This window comes from Mirounga leonina, unplaced genomic scaffold (assembly GCF_011800145.1).
Source record: "Mirounga leonina isolate KUSES-001 unplaced genomic scaffold, KU_Mleo_1.0 Mir_127, whole genome shotgun sequence".
Lineage (NCBI taxonomy): Eukaryota > Metazoa > Chordata > Mammalia > Carnivora > Phocidae > Mirounga > Mirounga leonina.
Window position 1 is genome coordinate 30,578,082 of NW_023270316.1, and position 23,574 is coordinate 30,601,655.

General features: G+C 38.6%; 1 long non-coding RNA gene across 2 annotated transcripts; it reads left to right on the forward strand.

Moving 5' to 3' along the window:
* The first annotated feature begins 545 nt into the window (after positions 1-545).
* Positions 546-23,144, forward strand: LOC118009330. Of its 2 annotated transcripts, XR_004678887.1 has the most exons (4): positions 546-593; positions 967-1,063; positions 19,400-19,534; positions 20,277-23,144. It is a non-coding gene; the product is annotated as an uncharacterized LOC118009330 (long non-coding RNA). The 2 variants fall into 2 exon arrangements; XR_004678886.1 differs by lacking the exon at positions 546-593 and having other exon boundaries at positions 849-1,063.
* The last annotated feature ends 430 nt before the right edge of the window (positions 23,145-23,574 follow it).

Below are 23,574 nucleotides of genomic sequence, written 5' to 3' on the forward strand. Positions count from 1 at the left end.
AGGATCATTGACCAGATTGTGAAATTATGGACTCTTTACAACTGCGGAGAAGAAGAAATACCGTATTATCCAATCTATAATTCTCTTGATTATTTTCATCTCACTCTATTTTCTGAGACCTTAAATCCTAAAACTCAGCACCAGTTCTTTTCTTCTAGTCCCAGACTTTCAGTTTGCTGGTTATTTAACAATATTATATATTTTCTATTAGAAACCAATAAAACTTACGATTTTTTGAGGAAATTCAAGTGTAGATGCTCTACTAAGAAATAGCTGTTTGTGTGCCTGAAGGTCGCCGTCCTGAACAGATAAAGCACAAGTTTCTCATTGCATTAGCTGACAGCATAATGCGTCAGCCTCTTTATGGCTCTACACCTCACCTTGGCACCACCATTTTTTACGGACGGGAGAGAGGGAGCCATTCTAGGTTATTTGTATGGAGACAATGGTGTGTTCAGCTAGATTTCCCTTGTCAAAATTACAGCATGATCACAAAGTGTGTCAGATTTCCCATCAGAATTGGACAGGAGTAGCCACTCGACTCTGGAAAGATCAGATAGCAACCTGACACATCTGTACTCATGAAGCATCAGGTAAGGAGCTACTAAAAATAATGTTGCTTCTCTCAATAAAACAGTCAAAGCAAAGGGCAAAAAGGACAAATGAGATGGCACATGTGCCCAATTAAAGACTTTCACCTCAGACCAGGGAGGTTCTAAAACAACAGGAGACCAGCCCCAGTCCCATCTCCCCTGACTTACACGACATTATATTACAAGAAACATAAGAGCCAGTAGACAACAGAGAAAATGGAGATAAGGCTAGCTTTTCTCCTTTTCAGTTATAAAATAAGGACTTACTTAAATTCTTATCTAGAACTGTAACTGAAACTTGGTAATTTGAATATGTCAAAAAAATGGCAGGGCTATTTTTCCTCTGTACCCATATGCCTCTTGATTTTTCCAGGAACAGAGGTCTCTTAATGGCCTGTCCAGAGGTCAGGGGTCCAAGGACTGGCCGTACATCGCGGAATGACATCTGCAGAGAAAGCCCAGTAACGGAGGTGGGGAAGCAAACTCTGGGATGGGAGGGGTAATAGTGGGTACAGTGTAGCTGTTGCAGTGCGTCTCCAGATGTGTGTGTTCACGTCTGTCTGTGTTTGGCCTTTGCCTAAGAGCTTCAGCTCAACAAGGAACTCAGTTCTGAATGCCTTAGTTCTGACTCCAAAGAGACACTTGGGTTGGAACCGTCAGGTCAAGGAAACTGCTGTCCTTTGGGACAGGGAAACACTGGCGTATGGGGCATCCTTTTACTAGGCTCTTCCCTGAGTGTTTTTTATTTCTTCAAACAATGCCAAATGACAGTGGTGCCAGGCCCCTAAGAATCAGCCCCTACAGAGGAAGAGACTATGTTAGATCTGAAATGCACCAGCAAACAAACTCTCAGAGGCCAGGGACTCTCTTGTGCATTACATCCCCAGGGTCTGGCACATAGTAAGTGTGCAGCAAGTGTTTGCGGAATGAATTGAACATATAGCATAGTTTTGTTGGATTGAAGCCATTTACAAATAGGTGTTATCACTCTCATCTGCATTATTATTATTATTTTTTAAAGATTTTATTTATTTATTTGATAGAGAGCGAGAGAGCACAAGCAGGGGGAAGAGTAGAGGGAGAGGGAGAAGCAGGTTCCCCGCCAAGCAGGGAGCCCGATGCGGGGCTCGATCCCAGGACCCTGGGATCATGACCCGACACTCTCATCTGCATTATTTTTATGCGAGTTTCCGTAAGGTCATGACTAACGTGTTAGAGGTTTGTCCCTCCACTGGAGCTGATAAGTCAGTGAACTGATAAAATGAATTTCTTTCCAGTTTGTCAATGTGGGTTTGCTGTCCTGTTTTATGAAATTCCTGATATGGGCTGAACTAAGTAGAGGAGTTGAGAAACTACTCTCGCCTGATAGGATCTGTACTCCTGCCTCATGAAGTTAGTAGTTGTATCTTCACTTTATGGGCTGGAAAGGGATGTTAGTGATTGTCATGACTGCCACTGAAATCACTTTCAAAACAGTTAAAATATTTTTGGATCCCTATGATGCAAAGCTCTAAGAGGAGGGGAAAGGAGACCAGAGACATTTAATAGTTTGTCTTTGCCCTTAACAGGCGTAAGTCTTAGTTTCAGGGCAGAGACATATACATATCTATGTGGCTCACACCTTCATTCCATATGAAACTTGCTCAAATGTTCTATCCACTTAGCTGACCTTATTTTGCTTCATGGTACTTATCACATGTTTGTTCATTATCTATCTGCTCCCACTAGAATGGAAGCCCATGAGGATAAAAGGGATTTGTTTATTTTGTTCATTTCTCTGTTTCCAGTGCCCTGGGCACTGGTTGGCACACAGTAACCCCTTAATAAATATTTATTGAATGAACTATCAATGTCAGGTAGCCTATAATTTCTTTATTGACTAAGACTAGATAATTTGTGAGTCTTTCAATGATAACATTTTGTAGTCACCCATGGTCAAGGACAAATGATCAGCCAATAAAAAAGATTAAAAAAAAAAAAAGACCCATTTTACTCTATTCAGAGAAGAAATGTGGAATCCAGTGTATTCCACCTCTTTTAAACATTTCTTGATACATCTTATTTTTGATACATCTTATTTTCAGCAAGGCTTTTTGTTTGTTTGTTTCTGGTGTTTCTGCTAGAATCAGTTCTCTTTCCCACCTCTGTTGCTGAAGTGACAATAGTACAGATGGTCCTCAAAAATGTCTGATGACATTTTGTAGTATACAGAATCGTATACTCACAGAAATCATCTTTTTATGGATATTGCAGTCTTTGGGGAAATAAAGCCCCAAGTTCTGAATTGATCATTTGAGGGGGGGGGGAAAGAATCAATACATAACTGCTTAATGTCTCTCAGACTCTGAATTTTTTTTTTAAGATTTTATTTATTTATTTGAGAGAGAATGAGATAGAGAGAGAGCATGAGAGGGGGGAGGGACAGAGGGAGAAGCAGACTCCCTGCTGAGCAGGGAGGCCGATGCGGGACTTGATCCTGGGACTCCAGGATCATAACCTGAGCCAAAGGCAGTTGCTTAACCAACTGAGCCACCCAGGCGCCCCTCTCAGATCCTGAATTACAGGAAAATTTTACAGGAAACACAATGAAGTTATACTGTGCAATTCAATCACAGACTAAATCATTCAGAGTTGGCTTTGCCCTAAAATCCATCAATAATAGCAATAATGTTTGGTAGCAAATGCAGTTTTAAAGACTAATGTGAACTGTCTACTTAAATAGCCATAGCCCTAACCAATTAAATTTTCTCATTGTCATTTCAGGTTGTTGTTGTTGTTGTTGTTGTTGTTTTGGTAGACATGGTATCTTGGATAACACCTGGTGATAATAACTAAGGAACTGTAATTCTGTAGCCTTAGCTTGACTTATTTTATGCCTTAGGGAATGAATAAGCAGGTAAATTAGACATGAATCACTACAGTCACTTGTCAATCCAAAAATATTTGTGAGCAGGTTAGGCCAAAAACGACTGGCTGGTGATTATAGAATCTACTGAAATGTAGTGCTTTCTTTAAAATATATTACTTTGAGGGGGGCACGGAGCAAGATGGCGGAGGAGTAGGAGACCTGGATTTCATCTGGTCTCAGGAATTCAGCTGGATAGGGATCAAACCATTCTGAACACCTATGAACTCAACAGGAGATTGAAGAAAAGAATAGCAACAACTCTCTGAACAGAAAAGCGATCACTTTCTGGAAGGTAGGACATGCAGAGAAGTGAATCCGAGGCAATATTAGGGAGGATAGGCGGCGGGGGAGGGGGCCTCCATCGGCCGCTTTTGGCAAGTGATAGAGCTGTGGAGCACAAAATTGGGACTTTTAGAAGTCTGCTCCACTTAGGGACGTCACTCCAGTGGCTAAGTGGGGGGTGGAACCCTCGCTGGGACAGTGTGGTCTCAGGACCTTCAGGGTCACAGAAAGACCGGGGATGCTGAGTGCAGCAGACCTCCCAGGTATCCGAGCAGGGAAGCCAGCTACAGAGAAGGAGCCGAGGAGTGGGCTCTCAGCTTGGGGTTGCCATAGACCGTGATCCATGGCACAGTCGGGCCACTGCTCCTCCAGCAGGGACCCAACAAGCGGCAGATCTGGGGAGACTCCCCTTCCTCCCCTGGGAGGAGCAGCACGGGAGCACACCACAGGTATCTGCGGGGTTTGGAGACTCCACACAGGGTCAGATGCCAGAGATAGAAACGCAGGGTCACAGGCCAGTGAGCACGGAGTGTGGCCGGAGACCGGGGAGCCAGGAGTGATTGACTACTTTTCTCTGGGGGCGCACGGAGGAGCAGGGCCCCCAGTTCTCGGCTCCTCTGGGGTGGAGATTGGGAAGCCGCCATTTTCACTCCCATCCTCCAAAGCTGTATGGAAAGCTTGCAGGGAACAAAAGCTCCCGAGAGCAAACCCGAGCTGATAACTTAGCCTGGACCCCAGCAAGGGCAGGGCAGTTCCGCCTCCGGCAAAGATATTTGGGAACCATGGCAACAGGCTCCTCCCCCAGAATATCAGCAAGAACATCCAGCCAAGACCAAGTTTACTGATCAATGAGAACGGCAGAACTCCAGTGCTAGGGGAATACTGCACATAGAATCCATGGCTTTTTTACCATGATTCTTTAGTCTTTCAAAGTTAATTTTTTTTTGTCTTTTTTTTTTTGAATTTTTCTTTTTCCCTTTTCAACCAACATCTTATCAATCTCTTTTTTAAAAAACATTTTTATTTTTCATTTTTAGAGTCATATTCTATCCCTTCATAGTAGTTACCCTTATTTTTGGCATATATATATATATATATAAGTTGTTCTCTCTTTAAAATTTTGGGATACAGTTTCTTCTAACAGATCAAAATATACCCTAAATCTCTAGTGTATGGCTTTGTTCTAGTCTCCTGCCTGATCACATTCTCTCCTTTTTTCTCTCTTTTTTTTTAAACCTCTTCTTTCTTTTTTCAAACAACTTCTTATCTTACCAATTCCTTTTATAAAATTTTTTATAAGTTTCATCTTTACAGTCATATTCCATGCCTTCATTGTATCAACCCTTATTTTTGTACACATATAAGTTTTTCTTTCTTTAAAATTTTGGGAGGCACATTTTTCTAACAGACCAAAATACACCCAAAATCTAGTGTGTGGCACTGATCTATGCACCAGCCTGATCATATTTGATTATATTCTGTTTTTTTTTGTTTTGTTCTGTTTTTGTTTGTTTTTATCTTTTTCTTTTTTCTTTCTTTCCCTTTCTTTTCCCCTGGTTTCAGGTCTTTTCTGATTTTTTGGAGTATATTTTCTGGGGACGTTGTTACCCTGTTAGCATTTTGTTCTCTCATTCATCTATTCTCCTCTGGACAAAATGACAAGACGGAAAAAATCACCTCAACAAAAAGAACAAGAGACAGTACCGACTGCCAGGGACCTACTCAATATGGACATTAGTATGACGTTGGACCTAGAGTTCAGAATCATGATTTTAAAGATAGTATCTTTACTATCTTTAGTAAAGAAGCTAAAGCTAGTAGCTGGGCTTGAAAAAAGCATGGAAATTATTAGAGAAACCCTTTCTGGAGAAATAAAAGAACTAAAATCTAACCAAGTCAAAATCAAAAAGGCTATTAATGAGCTGCAATCAAAAATGGGGGCGCTAACCGCTAGGATAAATAAAGCAGAAGAGAGAATCGGTGATACAGAAGACCAAATGATGGAAAATAAAGAAGCTGAGAAAAAAAGAGATAAACAACTACTGGATCACGAGGGCAGAATTTGAGACATAAACGATACCATAAGACAAAACAACATGAGAATAATTGGGATCCCAGAAGAAGAAAGAGAGAGAGGGGCAGAAGGTATATTGGAGCAAATTATAGCAGAGAACTTCCCTAATTTGGGGAAGGAAACAGGCATCAAAATCCAGGAGGCACAGAGAACCCCCTCTCAAAATCAATAAAAATAGGTCAACACCCCGACATCTAATAGTAAAATTTACGAGTCTCAGAGACAAAATCCTGAAAGCAGCTTGGGACAAGAGATATGTAACCTACAATGGTAGCAATGTTAGATTGGCAACAGACCTATCCACAGAGACCTGGCAGGCCAGAAAGGACTGGCAGGATATATTCAGAGCACTAAACGAGAAAAATATGCAGCCAAGAATACTATATCCAGCTAAGCTGTCATTGAAAATAGAAGGAGAGAGAAAAACTTCCAGGACAAACAAAAACTAAAGGAATTTGCAAACACAAAACCAGCCCTACAGAAATATTGAAAGGGGTCCTCTAAGCAAAGAGAGAGCCTAAAAGCAACATAGACCAAAAAGGAACACAGACAATATCAGTAACAGTCACCTTACAGGCAATACAATGGCACTAAATTCATATCTTTCAATAGTTACCCTGAATGTAAATGGGCTAAATGCCCCAATCAAAAGACACAGGCTACCAAATTGGATTAAAAAACAAGACCCATTGATATGCTGTCTGTAAGAGACTCATTTTAGACCCAAAGCACCCCCAAATTGAAAGTGAGGGGGTGGAAAACCATTTACCATTCTAATGGACACCAAAAGAAAGCTGGGGTGGCAATCCTTATATCAGACAAATTAGATTTTCAACCAAAGACTGTAATAAGATATGAGGAAGGACACTATATCCTACTTAAAGGGTCTATCCAACAAGAAGATCTAACAATTGTAAATATCTATGCCCCTAACATGGGAGCAGCCAATTATATAAGGCAATTAATAACAAAAGCAAAGAAACACATTGACAGCAATACAATAATAGTGGGGGACTTTAACACCCCCCTCACTGAAATGGACAGATCATCTAAGCAAAAGATCAACAAGAAAATAAAGACTTTAAATGACACACTGGACCAAATGGACTTCACAGGCATATCCAGAACATTCCATCCCAAAGTAACAGAATACACATTCTTCTCTAGTGCCCATGGAACATTCTCCAGAATAGATCACATTGTAGGTCACAAATCAGGTCTCAATGAGTACCAAAAGATTGGGATCATTCCCTGATTTTCAGACAATGCTTTGAAACTAGAACTCAATCACAAGAGGAAAGTTGGAAAGAACTCAAATACATGGAGGCTAAAGAGCATCCTATTAAAGAATGAATGGGTCAACCAGGAAATTAAAGAAGAATTTAAAAAATTCAGAGAAACCAATGAAAATGAAAACACAACTGTTCAAAATCTTTGGGATGCAGCAAAGGCAGTCCTAAGAGGAAAGTATATAACAATACAAGCCTTTCTCAAGAAACAAGAAAGGTCTCAAATACACAACCTAACCCTACACCTAAAGGAGCTAGAGAAAGAACAACAAATAAAGCCTAAACCCAGCAGAAGAAGAGAAATAATAAAGATTAGAGCAGAAATCAATGAAATAGAAACCAAAAGAACAGTAGAACAGATCAACGAAACTAGGAGCTGGTTCTTTGAAAGAATTAACAAGATCGATAAACCCCTGGCCAGACTTATCAAAAAGAAAAGAGAAATGACCCAAATCAACAAAATCATGAGTGAAAGAGGAGAGATCACAACCAACACCAAAGAAATACAAACAATTATAAGAACATATTATGGGCAACTATATGCCAGCAAATTAGATAACCTGGAAGAAATGAATCCATTCCTAGAGATGTATCAACTACCAAAACTGAACCAGGAAGAAATAGAAAACCTGAACAGACCTATAAACACTAAGGAAATTGGGGCAGTCATCAAAAATCTCCCAATAAACAAAAGCCCAGGGCCAGATGGCTTCCCAGGGGAATTCTACCAAACATTTAAAGAAGAATTAATACCTATTCTTCTGAAACTGTTCCAAAAAATAGAAATGGAAGGAAAACTTCCAAACTCGTTTTATGAGGCCACAATTCCCTTGATCCCCAAACCAGACAAAGACCCCATCAAAAAGGAGAATTACAGACCAATATCCCTGATGAACATGGATGCAAAAATTCTCACCAAAATACTAGCCAATAGGATCCAACAGTACATTAAAAGGATTATTCACCATGACCAAGTGGGATTTATACCTGAGCTGCAAGGTTGGTTCAACATCCGCAAATCAATCAACGTGATACAATACATTAACAAAAGAAAGAACAAGAATCATATGATCCTCTCAATAGATGCAGAAAAAGCATTTGACAAAGTACAGCACCCTTTCTTGATCAAAACTCTTCAGAGTGTAGGGATAGAGGGTACATACCTCAATATCATAAAAGCCATCTATGAAAAACCTACAGCAAATAAGATTCGCAATGGGGAAAAACTGAGAGCTATCCCCCTAAGGTCAGGAACGCGGCAGGGATGTCCACTATCACCATTGCTATTCAACATAGTATTAGAAGTCTTAGCCACAGCAATCAGACAACAAAAAGAAATAAAAGGCATCCAAATTGGCAAAGAAGAAGTCAAATTCTCACTGTTTGTAGATGATATGATACTTTATGTGGAAAACCCCAAAGACTCCACCCCAAAACTACTAGAACTCATACAGGAATTCAGTAAAGTGGCAGGATATAAAATCAATGCACAGAAATCAGTGGCATTCCTATACACCAACAACAAGACAGAAGAAAGAGAAATTAAAGAGTCGATCCCATTTACAATTGCACACAAAACCATAAGATACCTAGGAATAAATCTAACCAAAGAGGCAAAGGATCTGTACTTAGAAAACTAGAAAATGTTCATGAAAGAAATTGAGGAAGACACAAAGAAATGAAAAAACGTTCCATGCTCATGGATTGGAAGAACAAATATTGTGAAGATGTCAATGCTACCTAGAGCAATCTACACATTCAGTGCAATCCCCATCAAAATACCATCCACTTTTTTCAAAGAAATGGAACAAATAATCCTAAAATTTGTATGGAACCAGAAAAGGCCCCGAATAGCCAGAGGAATGTTGAAAAAGAAAAGCAAAGCTGGTGACATCACAATTCCGGACTTCAAGTTCTATGACAAAGCTGTCATCACCAAGACAGTACAGTACTGGCACAAAAACAGACACATAGATCAATGGAACAGAATAGAGAGCCCAGAAATGGACCCTCAACTCTATGGTCAACTAATCTTTGACAAAGCAGGAAAGAATGTCCAATGGAAAAAAGACAGTCTCTTCAACAAATGGTGTTGGGAAAATTGGACAGCCACATGCAGAAGAATGAAACTGGACCATTTCCTTACACCACACACAAAAATAGACTCCAAATAGATGAAAGACCTCAATGTGAGACAGGAGTCCATCAAAATCCTAGAGAACACAGGCAGCAACCTCTTTGACCTCAGCCACAGCAACTTCTTCCTAGAAACATCGCCAAAGGCAAGGGAAGCAAGGGCAAAAATGACCTATTGGACTTCATCAAGATAAAAAGCTTTTGCACAGCAAAGGAAACAGTCAAGAAAACCAAAAGACAACCGACAAAATGGGAGCAGATATTTGCAAATAGCATATCAGATAAAGGGCTAGTATCCAAAATCTATAAAGAACTTATCAAACTCAACACCCAAAGAACAAATAATCCAATCAAGAAATGGGCAGAAGACATGAACAGACATTTTTCCAAAGAAGACATCCAAATGGCCAACAGACACATGAAAAAGTGCTCAACATCGCTCAGCATCAGGGAAATCCAAATCAAAACCTCAATGAGATACCACCTCCCACCAGTCAGAATGGCTAAAATTAACAAGTCAGGAAATGACAGATGTTGGCGGGGATGCGGAGAAGGGGGAACCCTCCTACACTGTTGGCAACCACTCTGGAAAACAGTATGGAGGTTTCTCAAAAAGTTGAAAATAGAGCTACCATATGATCCAGCAATTGCACTATTTACCCCAAAGGTACAAATGTAGGGATCTGAAGGGGTACATGCACCCCGATGTTTATAGCAGCAATGTCCACAATAGCCAAACTGTGGAAAGAGCCAAGATGTCCATTGGCAGATGAATGGGCAAAGAAGATGTGGTATATATATATATATATATATATATATATATATATAATGGAATTTATGCAGCCATCAAAAGGAATGAGATCTTGCCATTTGCAATGATGTGGATGGAATTGGAGGATGTTATGCTGAGTGAAATAAGTCAATCAGAGAAAGACATGTATCATATGATCTCACTGATATGAGGAATTCTTAATCTCAGGAAACAAACTGAGGGTTGCTGGAGTGGGGGGGTTGGGAGGGATGGGGTGGCTGGGTGATAGACACTGGGGAGGGTATGTGCTATGGTGAGTGCTGTGAATTGTGCAAGACTGTTGAATCACAGACCTCTACCTCTGAAACAAATAATGCAATATATGTTAAGAAAAAAAAAAAGAGGAAGAAGATAGCAGGAGGGGAAGAATGAAGGGGGGGAATTCGGAGGGGGAGACGAACGATGATGGACTCTGAAAAACAAACTGAGGGTTCTAGAGGGGAGCAGGTGGAAGGATGGGTTAGCCTGGTGATGGGTATTGAAGAGGGCACGTTCTGCATGGAGCACTGGGTGTTATGCACAATGAATCATGGAACACTACATCACAAACTAATGATGTAATGTATGGTGATTAACATAACAATAAAAAATTAAAAAAAAAATAAAATATATTACTTTCTCTAATTGAGTTAGGTGAGTTTCCCATGTTTGGCTCATACACCAACCTGAAAGATTGATGAGCAGGAGGTGATAACCTGAGGGTCAGGCTAAATTTGAAAAAAAAAAAAAAAATCAGGAAATCACTTAAGACTGGGTAAGATGACCTTTAAATTACCTTCTGACCAGACACTATGATTTTAAGAAATCATAGCCCATCACTGCGTGCCTCCGTTCAGCAGTATCTTGCACAGTAGCGGTAGGAATCTGAAATATCTGTGATAGAGTGGAAGAGATAACTAACAAACTCCTCAACCGGGATTGACAAATAGCCAAATGGGTATTTTCCAAGCTTGTTGGGTCTGAAGAGTGACGAGATAAGCTTGTTAAAAATACCTAGTCTCAGGTTCCTTTCCATCCCTGAGCTTTGCAGATTCGGATGGAGTGGACACAATTTGGGAAAGGGAAAACCTTTCCTAAAATCCTACCAGGAATTAGATAAATGTAGCTTTACCTTTCCACATCAATTAATAAAATGACCCACCCTTCATATGACCATTTCTAATTATCTACATGTTTGCCTGATCCAGGAGATTATGAATTTAGATTTTAATTTACCAGGGACAGAAGTTTAACCACATCCAAATTTGATTAATGTTTTACATATATATACTTAATAAATATTTAAAAATTACATATACTTATGTAATATTATGTATATAAAATATTTATTATATATAAAATTGCATATGTGGTTGTTTTTTAAAACATTGAAAGGGAAAGACATGTTTTCATCTCCTTATTTGTATTGCAGTATCAATTCTCAGGAAAAGAGGACTTGTCAAAGCTTTAAAACAGTGTGCAATTGCCAATCACATTTTAGATTACATTGTTAACACTCTATTCATCATGGAAAAAATGATGTGAAAGGATGGGCACACTGATATCTGAACAACATCATTAAAAGTAAAAAAGTTTTATGGCCTCATGTGTATGAGCTGAGATGCCATTTGATTATAAACTCAAATAAATGACCCTCTTAGGATAGTTTTTGGCATATTTATATGCGGTTACTTTGGGACAACATATTTATTTGTGAAAACTTTCAAAATTCACTCTGTACAAAAAAGTACAAAAAAAAAAAGTTCTGGGAATTAGTATGATAAAATCATTAATTAAAATATTTAACTCCCTGGGGCGCCTGGGTGGCTCAGTTGTTAAGCGTGTGCCTTCGGCTCGGGTCATGATCCCAGGGCCCTGGGATTGAGCCCCGCATCGGGCTCCCTGCTTCGCGGGAAGCCTGCTTCTCCCTCTCCCAATCCCCCTGCTTGTGTTCCCTCTCTCGCTGTCTCTCTCTCTGTCAAATAAATTAAAAAAAAAATCTTTAAAAAAAATATTTAACTCCCTGCTGATATTCTGTAATGGAGTGGTCACCAGATAAACACAGCATGGCTATTTTTTCCTATAAGAAGATTTTGCATTCATTATAGAGCACACTCTTTGAGGGATGAATGAATACATTTACACTCAGGCCACTAGGTGGGCAAATGGACACATACTACCTGTGCAAAGAATTGTCCTTTGCATTTGTAGGTGAAGAAACCAACATTCATTACTATATGTTTAGGGCTAATGAGAGATAGACCTTCTTTCTTGACATTTTACAAGTTAAAAACATTAAAATATCTTCCAAGATATCAGGGGAAATCAGATTTCTAGTTGAAGATGAGACTGAGGACTAGAGGGATGGATTAACATCGAAGCTGAGGGATGTCTGGGGGCATATTCCTCCTTGCTTCAGCTTCTTCACTGGGAAAATTATAGTACTTTCTCTGAGGTTCAATGATTCACTGAGTTCACATATGTAAAGTACTTGGAAGAGTGTCCAGTTAAATAGTAACTATTGTCATCATAGATCTTAGGACAGGAAGCAGTCTCGAGGGGTACCCCTAGTCCAGGCATCATCTTTAGCAGCATGATTATCTCAGGTCTAAAGATGAGGTGATAGGGACTCGTAGTAGAAGGTCTAGAACCTACTTCATAAGTCAGCTTTTCTTCTCTACATCCACCGAAATGCTGCCCTAGCTCTTCTCTGCTTCAGAAAATAATTTTAGAACATTTTCTGTTACAAAGTGGGTGCTTATCAAATACCTAATAGAGAAACAATTATATGAGCTATTCTTTTTGAAGTTTTGTTTGATGCAGAATGCACCTGATGGAAGGTTTCAGCATAAATACTCAGTGTCATATTAAATTTAATCTCAGAGTGAAGTTTCACAATTTCTCTCTTTCAAAGGCAGATTTTGTTGAAGGGTGTTGAGATCCCAAGAAGGTTATAAGGTGATACATATTGTTATGAACACATACATGCCATTTTTTAAAAGGGAGTTTTGTTTGAAGGAGTTGAGATCCAGTTTTTACAAGGTTATAAAGTGATATATACTGGTGCTCACACAGGCACGCACACACACATGAGATTAAGTTAAGAAGCTGTTCTAATTAGTGGAATAGTATTTAGTTAATTTGCCAATTTCTTCTTTGGGGACGGGCAGCTCCATTTTGAGTAGCAGTACACTTGAAATTGTTCAAATTGTAAAGTTCTTAGACATCCTAGAGGACTTTGACCTCCACACCCTGCTCTGTAATTAGTAACACTGTATCCTACATTGTCTAAGATTGAACCTATCATGTGCTGTCATAATTTTTTTAAGGTTTGTTTAAAATTTTGTCTTCTTCAATTGATTCTAAGTTGTCTTCATACTGAGCATAATACAGTTTTATATACTCCCAATTATATGTGTACGTATGTGTTTGTATGTATGTAGGTAATATTGGCCCACGTCTCTCTAGTTCTGCGGTCACCATACCTGTGTCAGAACAACCATCATCTCTCACCTGGACTTTTGAAAATCTGACTGTTCTCTCCTCTTTCAATTTTGCCCATCCAGAGCATTTATCACTGAGCAGAGTAACTTTTTTTTTTAAATAATTTTTTTCCCATCATGATAAATGTACTCTTTAATCCCATCACCTATTTCCCCCATCCCTCCACCCACTTTCCCTCCGTAACCATCAGTCTGTTCCCAATTAAAGAATCTATTTCTTGATTTGTCTCTCTCTCTCTTTTTTGCTCATTTGTTTCTTAAATTCCACATATGAGTGAAATCATATGGTATTTGTCTTTCTCTGACTGACTTACTTTGCTTAGCATTATATTCTCTAGCTCCATCCATGTTGTTGCAAATGGCAAGATTTCACTCTTCATTTCTTCATTCAGAAAGTTGAATAATATTCCAATACACACACACACACACACACACACACACCCCATCTTCTTTATCCATTCATCTATCGATGGATACTTGGGCTGTTTCTATATTTTGGCTATTGTAAATAATGCTGCAATAAACATAGGAGTGCAAATATCCCTCTGAATTAGTGTTTTTGTATTTTGGGGGTAAATACCCAGCAATGCAATTATTGCTTGTAGGGTAGTTCCATTTTTGCTTTTTTGAGGAACCTCCATACTGTTTTCCACAATAGCTGCACCAGTTTACATTCCCAACAATAGTGCAAGAGGGTTCCCTTTTCTCCATAACTTCTCCAACACTTGTTGTTTCTTTGTATGTCTTCTTTGCGGACATGTCTGTTCATGTCTTCTGCCATTTTTTTTTCCTGCCCATTTTTTAATTGGATTATTTGTTTTTGGGGTGTTGAGTTGTATTGAGCAGAGTAATTAAAAAAAAATAAGTTGCTTAAGTCACTCTACAGCTAAATCCCTCTTTGATTTTTCCATTAAATTTTGAGTATCTTACTATGACTTATGAAGCCCTGAAGGGTCTATCTTCCCTATCACTATCATATCACATCTTATGTAACTGTCTCCAACACTCTGTGCTAGGTTTCTTCAACGTCTTGCTTTGTGCTTTCCTGTGTTTGACCCTTCACTCGTGCTCTTCCCAGTATCATAAATTTCCTCTCATTTGTAGGAGCCCTTATTGGATAGTCTGAACCCATCCTGGTCATTCTCCTTTGTAGTACTAGTCAAAATTTGTATTATGTATTTATATCTTGGTTTCTTGAGTAGTGGGCATAATTTCCCTCATCAAACTCACTTTCTGTATTTCCTTTAAATTAACCTAATTCTGACATTGAGCCTCTATCACATTCTACCTGCTTGGCAGAAAATTTCATCTTGGTCATAACTAAGTTTTTTCTCCCTTTTCTCTCATGGTAGCACCTATGAGGCTTATGTCATATTTGGGAAAAGGGGGAGAAAGCCTGTAAATACCAGTCTATCCTGGCAAAAACACCAGTCATTCAAGCCTATAATGGTCCCTTGAAATGTGGTGGCTCCTACGTTTTATGTCAAGCACAGGGCACATGGTGAGTCTAAAGACCCTAATGTGTCTACAAGGCTAACACCTCCTCCAAGTTTGATCAACTTCTTGGAGTGCTGCCATATACTCTCCATTCGAAAGTCCTTAAATCATTTTCCTTCATGCCCAGCCTGGAAAAACGGCCTATTTAATTTGAGGGCAGCATCTACTTTACTTAATTTTAAATACCATCAGTGGGCTTAGGCTTTTGGAATAAAATTCAAAAAGTCTTGTAATATACTTCTACTTCCTACCTTGCCTCAAACCTCCCATCAATTAATGAACACAGAGCCTGCTGTTTCTTAAAGATGATGAAATAGGAAAAGGAGAACAGACATGGAGACAATCTCACTTGTTGTTATTACAGAATAATATCCTTCCATGCTGATTTATTTTCTGTTACAGCTTTTAATTATCCTTCCCACATCCCAGGCAATAAGTCTTATGAAAGAAAGAACGTTGTCATCTTCATCAAAATGTAGCTACCAACTCATACAGTGTCTTGTACAGAGTAGACACTCAAAATTTTGTGTTAAATAAATGAATAAACATAATAGGCATTAAGTAAATATTTATTTTATTCCCATTGCTGGATACATTACTTCACAGAGTACATATTTAATAAATATTGAATGAATAAATATAATAGAAGGTTGACAATGAGATGCAACATCAAAACATTGGAGGTCATTTCACACAACCTTGAGCCAGCTGAGTTGGTAAGATTCAACTAAGTATCTTGAATATGTGGAACTAACCTCTGATCTAATCACAGCACTAATAACAAATGAAAATCGGCAGGTAAGACTACTTTTCTCTTATATGTCCCTGATTCTCTCGATTCAAGTTGACTATCCTCAGTCTCTATTAAGACATTTGCCTTGATTTTTTTAGCCATGGTTCTGGGCTTATGCAAAATTTCACTTTGAGATGGTGATCAAATAAGTGTATAGTATAAGACTGGTAAAAGAGTGAAATTAATTGACCTAGTTAGAGAAATGCTCCAAACAATGGTATGAACTCATACAACATGGAACATCTATTTTAATAAAGGAGAAAGGACTGTTGTATTGATAAGAGTTCTTTTGGAAGAAACATACAATATTAGAGAGAACATGCTTTGTGATTTAACAAATCCATGACCTAGAAAATTCATTTTTTTCATTCATTTTTATTCTTTTTTTAAAAAAGATTTTATTTATTTATTTGAGAGAGAGAATGAGAGAGAGAGAGCACATGAGAGGGGGGGAGAGTCAGAGGGAGAAGCAGACCCCCTGCTGAGCAGGGAGCCCGATGTGGGACTCAATCCCAGGACTCCAGGACCATGACCTGAGCCGAAGGCAGTTGCTTAACCAACTGAGCCACCCAGGCACCCATTTTTATTCCTCTTTGAAAAAAAAATTATTATCTCATGCTTATCCTAGAAAAGAACAAGTATAAAAACTTTCCCTCTTGCTACAGAGCACTCTGCACATGCTCTGTTATAGAAGCACCATATTATCAAGGAACTGTCTATTCATATACATATGAGATGGGTTTTGGTCTTAATAAACATTCTATCTGCAGTGCCAAATGCAGTGCCCAAAACTTTACTGTAATTACATACTTTTGAACTCAAATGGCTGAGCAAACATGCTCATCCTATCAAATAATACGTCTTTACTTTTTCTGGTTCTTTTTACTTGTTAATGTGGATTCATGTGGTGTCATTTTCTTATTTCAGTACAGCTTTGCCCTGCCCTCCTCCTGAGTCGTTATTTCCAAATATATTACATTTCCATTTGTTATATGCTTAATAGTACAATCATACATATATTGGCTTTATACAGTTACTTTTTAAATACGTTCAGGGACCAAAGGATTCAAGATCCTTCCTGAATAAGGGTGTGCTTTTCTATGTTAACCGTCATGAGAACCATGTTTAGTCTGGTCAGTCATATTTTCTGCATTTTGTTTGTGCTGAATCAAATGTTCAGATACATACGCCAGGCTGTTTGGTCATATCATACTATGAAATTGTGGAAGGTTTGACGGTGTTCAGTAAGTAAACACATGCCTATCGACTGTAAAGTGACCACAAAATGTTGGTGACTTTTAGCTCTACGGACTTCATAGTGCTTTCTCACTAACTTTTCTCAGTAACCATGACATCACTTCCTTCACCTGGAAATAATGAGGTGCAGATCATATATATGACAGGAAAAGTTACAACTGTAAGCTGGAAAGAGAAGCATGACTGCGTTTAGCATGAAGTGCCACATCATTAGCTAACCCTACCCACTTATTCTTACTTTTTATCTTACTTTTAATCACGCCTCACTTGTATTTTGCAAATCTTTTCTCCCAGGCTGTGGCTTGTCCTTTCGTTTTCTTAACGGCATTCTTTTTTTTTTTTTTTAAGACTTTACTTATTTATTTGAGAGAAAGAGCATGAGACGGGGGAGGGTCAGAGAGAGAAGCAGACTCCCCGCAGAGCAGGGAGCCCGATGCAGGACTTGATACCAGGACTCCAGGATCATGACCTGAGCTGAAGGCAGTTGCTTAACCAAGTGAGCCACCCAGGCGCCCTTAACAGCATTCTTTTTTTTTTTTTTAAAGATTTTATTTATTTATTTGAGAGAGAGAGAGAGACTGAGAGAGCATGAGAGGGGGAGGGTCAGAGGGAGAAGCAGACTCCCTGCCGAACAGGGACCCCCGAAGAGGGACTCAATCCTGAGACTCCAGGATCATGACCTGAGCCGAAGGCAGTCGCTTAACCAACTGAGCCACCCAGGCACCCCCTTAACAGCATTCTTAAAAGAGCAGAAAATTTTAATATTGTAGAAGTCTCATTTATCAAGTTTTTTCTCTTCAGTGGCTCACACTTCTTTGTTTCTAAGGACTCTTTTTCCTAACCCAATATAAAAAGATTTTCTCTTATGTTTTCTTCTAAAATTTTCCCATTAATCTTTATAATTGTCAGCATACAGGTTTTGAAGTTATTCTGTTAGGTGATAAGAGCAGATACTTGCCTTATTTCCTTTTCTTAATAAATGTATTCACTTAAAAATATGAAAATATTAAACAATATTAGAGTAGCATGTAGTCCCAGATCTACCATTAAGTAATTGTGTATAGGTTGGGATATTATTTCTCCTTTACTTTATTGCAATGAATAGCTCCAAGCATGAGAAGTATTTATTTAATACCAAATTAAATAACATATTTATAGTATGAAATAGAATATGAGATTTCTTGATAGTAATATGTATTTATATAAATGGAATAGAAAAATGCCTGAGACCTGATTTAGCTTCCTGGCTCACAGACAATAACATTCCAGGGTATATCCATGGTTACACCTCTTACTCAACATTAAATTTTATTGCTTTGTCACATATTGTGTATAAATTAAAAGTGTTCAGATAATTGTAACTCTAAAGCTAAAAATATCAGACTTTGTTGCAAATCAATTAAAAATAGTTATCTACTTGCATCATTTTAGTCCCTGTGGACTCTGCCTCCTAAGACTGTAGCTGGTGGGTGACAAAGAAGATATGTATTGCATTATAAATTATAACATAAGCTTTATGGTTTCAAATGAGCTTTTTATGGGTTTAAATTGTGAGAATTAATTTATTAAGTTTGGATGTCTTTGAGTAAACCAATGCAATTAAAAATTTCTTACCCTGAAGGGCTAAAAACAGCCTTTAGATGACGGTGATCCTACCGAGTGTGTCTTTAGCCTCATTGTTTTTTTGTAAAAAAATTCCTAAAACATTGTAGTTCAACAGGGAATTTAAAAAATTAATGTGCTTTTTTTCATACCTGCTTGAATTTGGATCTTTTTTTCCCCCCTTTCAGCCAGAGCTATCTATTATCTCAGGAAGATAAGTATCGTAATCATTAAGAAGGCAAAAATAGTCAATTTCAACTTTAAACTGACAAAACAGGATCTTATAGCCCAGACAGGCAATTGTTCTGAAAGCCTTGCTGTGTTAGGAGAAAAAAACTTTTGTAAATTGTAAAAGCTTTTCTTTACATAGCAAGAGTAAAAGTTGGTCATCTGAAGTGAGATTTCAAGCCATTACTAGCAAGAACTCAAGATATGCCCAGGTTGAACATAAAGTGTCTTTTCAAAAAAAGAAATAAAAATAATTAAATGTTTTTAAGTTAAAATTTTTATTTTGGTGAGAACATTCAAGTTCTGCTCTTAGCCAATTTTCATGAGGAGTTTCTCTCTTGGTGAAGTGTGAAAAAGGCAGGGACTCAGAGGAAATGAGAAGAGCATGGACTTTCTTCCTGGCCCCTCAGGAAAGCAGCCCTCCCAGCCCTTCCTCCCCTTCTCCAGCCTTTCTCTTCCAGGCCTGGCCTTGGATGTGAGCTCTGAGAAGAAGGAAATCCAGGGGGCACTTAGGAAGCTCAGGGAGGAGACTAGCTACTCCAGGAGCCCCCCTGGCCAGCATCCCACTCAGACCTTCTGCAGGTGAGGACAACAGTGGTGTGGCATGTGTAGGGGGACAGAGGCTTTGAGATGATGCACTGAGTAAATCTCAGCTCTCATTGGAGTGTGTGGCCTCCACAGGTGCCTTCATAACCTGAGGGGGGTATATTAGATCAACGAGGCTAAAATTAGGCTGATAGCTGCAGAGTGGACCCATAAAACCGCTGTGGCTACATGGGAGGAATTCCACAGTGCCACTGGGTGGGGGGAGGGGGTGGAGACTGGCCAACAGTGAGAGGGGCTTGATGCCTTTGGAGGCAGTTAGTTTGCCTCACCCTGGCTGAGGAAGTCATTCACAATTCACATCAGCCGTGGGCATGTCCGCCTGAGAGGCTGCAAGCAGATGCCCAGAGTCAAGCCGGCCAGGACAGGTTCATTCAGGCAAGCATCTGAACCTCTGATAATCCCAGGCCATGAGAACATTAGCTTTCCTCTGTACCAGGCAGGGATGGGAGACCTCTTGAGGAGGAAGATGGACTCTGGGAAGGAGATTAAACTTTGACCTGGCTCCCCTATGTTTAATCAAAAGAGAGTAAGTTCATTTTAGTTAGAAAATGTAAATCATTCTTCTAAGCCTGTCATCAGAGGGAGAGGCACTCCGGAACAGAATGAAATATGTTTTGAACAATAAGGAAAGGAACTTTTTGTTTTTTGTACTATTAGAGTATCATGTGTGAAATCTCATCCTATTCCACCCTTACAGATAAAAATATCTGTTTTTCAGAACAGAAAATTTGCTTCATGCATATGGTATGTGGCTGCTGGCTCTTTCAGTGATGGTACTAAGCTGAATGCTTGACTTCTTGGCAAAGACGGATACTGTGTCCTACTTCTCTCCTACCTCTATCATCTCAAATTTGGAATTAGAAACTGAAAAAGCTTTGAAATTTGACTCTACTTCAGTGAAAAATATATTTTGTGTACCATGATGAGTTAATTACAGTCTAAATTCTTGAATAGCAAGACATATTTTTTACAAGAAAGTAATCCATATGTTACTGAGAACAAATTTTAGAAGTATGCAATGGGATTTATATGGCTTTAACTTAGATGATTAGCCTGAGATGATCCAATTATACCTGCCAATATCAGTTAGAAATAAAATACTAATATGTTTAGGGATAATGTTCCTGAATGGGTGTACTGTCTGTCCAGAACAAAGCAGGATTGTATCCTCTTGCGTGCAAAGGAGTTCTTGTTTCCCCTGATGCTCGAAATTCATGTCCTGGGATATTTATAAGTGGGCCTGCACTGAGATCTTCTATACTTTCAGAATGGGAATTGTCATCCGAGTTTCAGGCTTTCCTCAATATCCATTCAGATTTTAGTTTCAATATTTCAAAATAAATTACCTTATAGGCAAGAGTAATTCATATGTATTACTTTTTCTTAGATAGAAGTTAAGAACATGAATCAGAGAGACTTATGTTTAGAATCAAGGAAGAATTTCTTGCTTCTTGACAGTCATTGACCTATAGCAATGATTCTTAAATTGCAATCCCTAGACCAACAGCTTCATCTGAGAATGTGTTATGAGAACTTATTAAAAACACAATTTTTTGAGCCTACTATAGAACTACTGAAATAGAAACCGTATTTTAACAAGCCCTCCAGGTGATTCTGATGCATGCTAAAGATTGAGAGCCACTAATCAATAGAACATTGCTAAAGAAACATCACTTTTTCTGAAACTCCTTAAAAATAAGAAAGACAGCTATATATGTAGAATGCTTTGGTAAAAAATCTTTTCAAGAGGTAGTTGGACCAATGCTATTTAGTATTATTTCATTTACATGTATCTAAAATGTATAATTATAAATTTCTCAAAATGGTTCATCTAGTGGTAGTTTCAGTTTGGTCACTTTTGAATGTAAACATATGTGATGTGCAAAGGATAAACAACTTAAATATATAAAAGCATTCAGACAAGTGCTTTGAACTGTGCCTGGCACTTAGCTGAATACTATAAAAAGTGATAACTCTTTTTTTTTTCTTAAAGATTTTATTTATTTATTTGAGAGAGAGAATGAGAGAGAGAGAACACATGAGAAGGGATAGGGTCAGAGGACGAAGCAGACTCCCTACTGAGCAGGGAGCCCAATGCGGGACTCTATCCAGGGACTCCAGGATCATGACCTGAGCCGAAGGCAGTCGCTTAACCAACTGAGCCACCCAGGCGCCCAAAAGTGATAACTCTTAATGAGCATCTATTATGTGTAGGCAACATGTTAGCTAGTTTTATACACATTATTTTGTGTAAATATCTAATCTTTATAACAAATGTAAAATATCTTCCCAAATGTCACCAGTTAGCTGGTGATGAGTCAGCCATAAGTCTGTTCTTCAACTACAGCCTTACTTCTCTGAGTCAATTTACTTAAGTGCCACTTTAGCCAGGAGATTCATTAATGACTATAGTAAGATCTTATTTTGAAATACTAGTCTCTTAGTAATAATCAGTGTGCAGATAATACTTGGTATTATTATTATTGATTAATTGGTATTGGTATTATTATTATTGATTAATACAGTGGTACACTTTGGAGTAAAGCCGCTGAAGAAGTGACCCATCATTAGCAGCATTTGTTCTCATGATGTGCTTAAATATCTTTTCCATTACTTATATTTGATATTAAATCTTCTTTATAATGTGAGCACTTTAGTGCTATTACTTCTCCCATGACTCTATTATATATCACTACTTAAAGAACAGTCCTCATAACTAGACTAAGAGAGGGGCATGCAACGAAAACAGCATTTAAGTCAGTAATTTGCTAGATCAACATTTTATTATATTATTACAAAAATTGTATTTCCTCTGAAAAGTTAGAATCTGTGCCACATTATGGTTATCTCCAACATTTTTTTGGAAAGAGTAGTTTTAAAATAAATTTGAAAAATACCTTAGCACTCTGTTATGCTAGCTGTTATTCCACTTCTATCTGAGTACAAATCAACATCAATGAAATGAAATCCTATTGCCCATAACAATTATGTATAACTAACAATATCTTGAGAGCTGATGTTATAGGTAGAAGTAGGGAGGAACAGGAATTTAGGAGACTGGAATTCAATAAAAAGCTATAAATTTTTAGTTTATGGGCTCAGAGTTCAAGAGAGTACTGCTATTATTCAATCACACCATCAAGAAGTCATACAAGACTTGCTTTCTCCTGAAACTGCACTAAGCCTAGAATAAAGAACATTTTTAAAAAAATGCATAAGACTAGGAGAATGTTATAGGTTGAATTGTGTCCTCTAAAGAAGATATGTTGAACTCCCAACCCTGAGAGGCTTCCACAATAATTTTATTTGGAAATAGGTCATTACCAATGTAATTAGTTAATATGAGGTGATACTGGGGTAACGTGGGCCCTTAACCCAATATGACTGGCATCCTTCTAAGAAGACAGAGACATGGAGGGAAGATGACCATGTGAAGACACACACAGGGAGAATGCCACAGAAACGCAGACTGAGATTGTTGTAATACAGCTACAAATCCAGGACTGCTGGGACCACCAGAAGCTGGAAGAGGCAAGGAAAGATCCTCCCCTGGAGGTTTCAGAGAGAGAATGCCACTGTTAACACTTTTTTTTTTTTTTAAGATTTTATTTATTTATTTGAGAGAGCATGAGAGAGAGAGCAAGAGAGCGCATGGGGGGAGGAGGGGCAGATGGAGAACCAGGCCCCATGCTTAGGAGGAGGCCCAACGTAGGGCTCGATCCCAGGACCCCGGGATCAGGACCCTAGCCAAAGGCAGACGCCTAACTGACTGAGCCATCCAGGTGCCCCTCCACTGTTAACATCTTAATCTTAGAACCCTAGTTTATAAAACTGTGAGGGACTAAATTTCTGGTATTTTAAGCCACCAGGTTTGTGTATTTTGTTATAACAGCCCTGGGATGCTCGTACAATGAAGCAATGGGACAGGAAAAAAAGAACAAAAAGTGGGCAACTGGAAAGTCTTGCAAAAGCATTAATTAATTCAGCAGAACCAAGAAAGCAGACTCCCAAGTTTA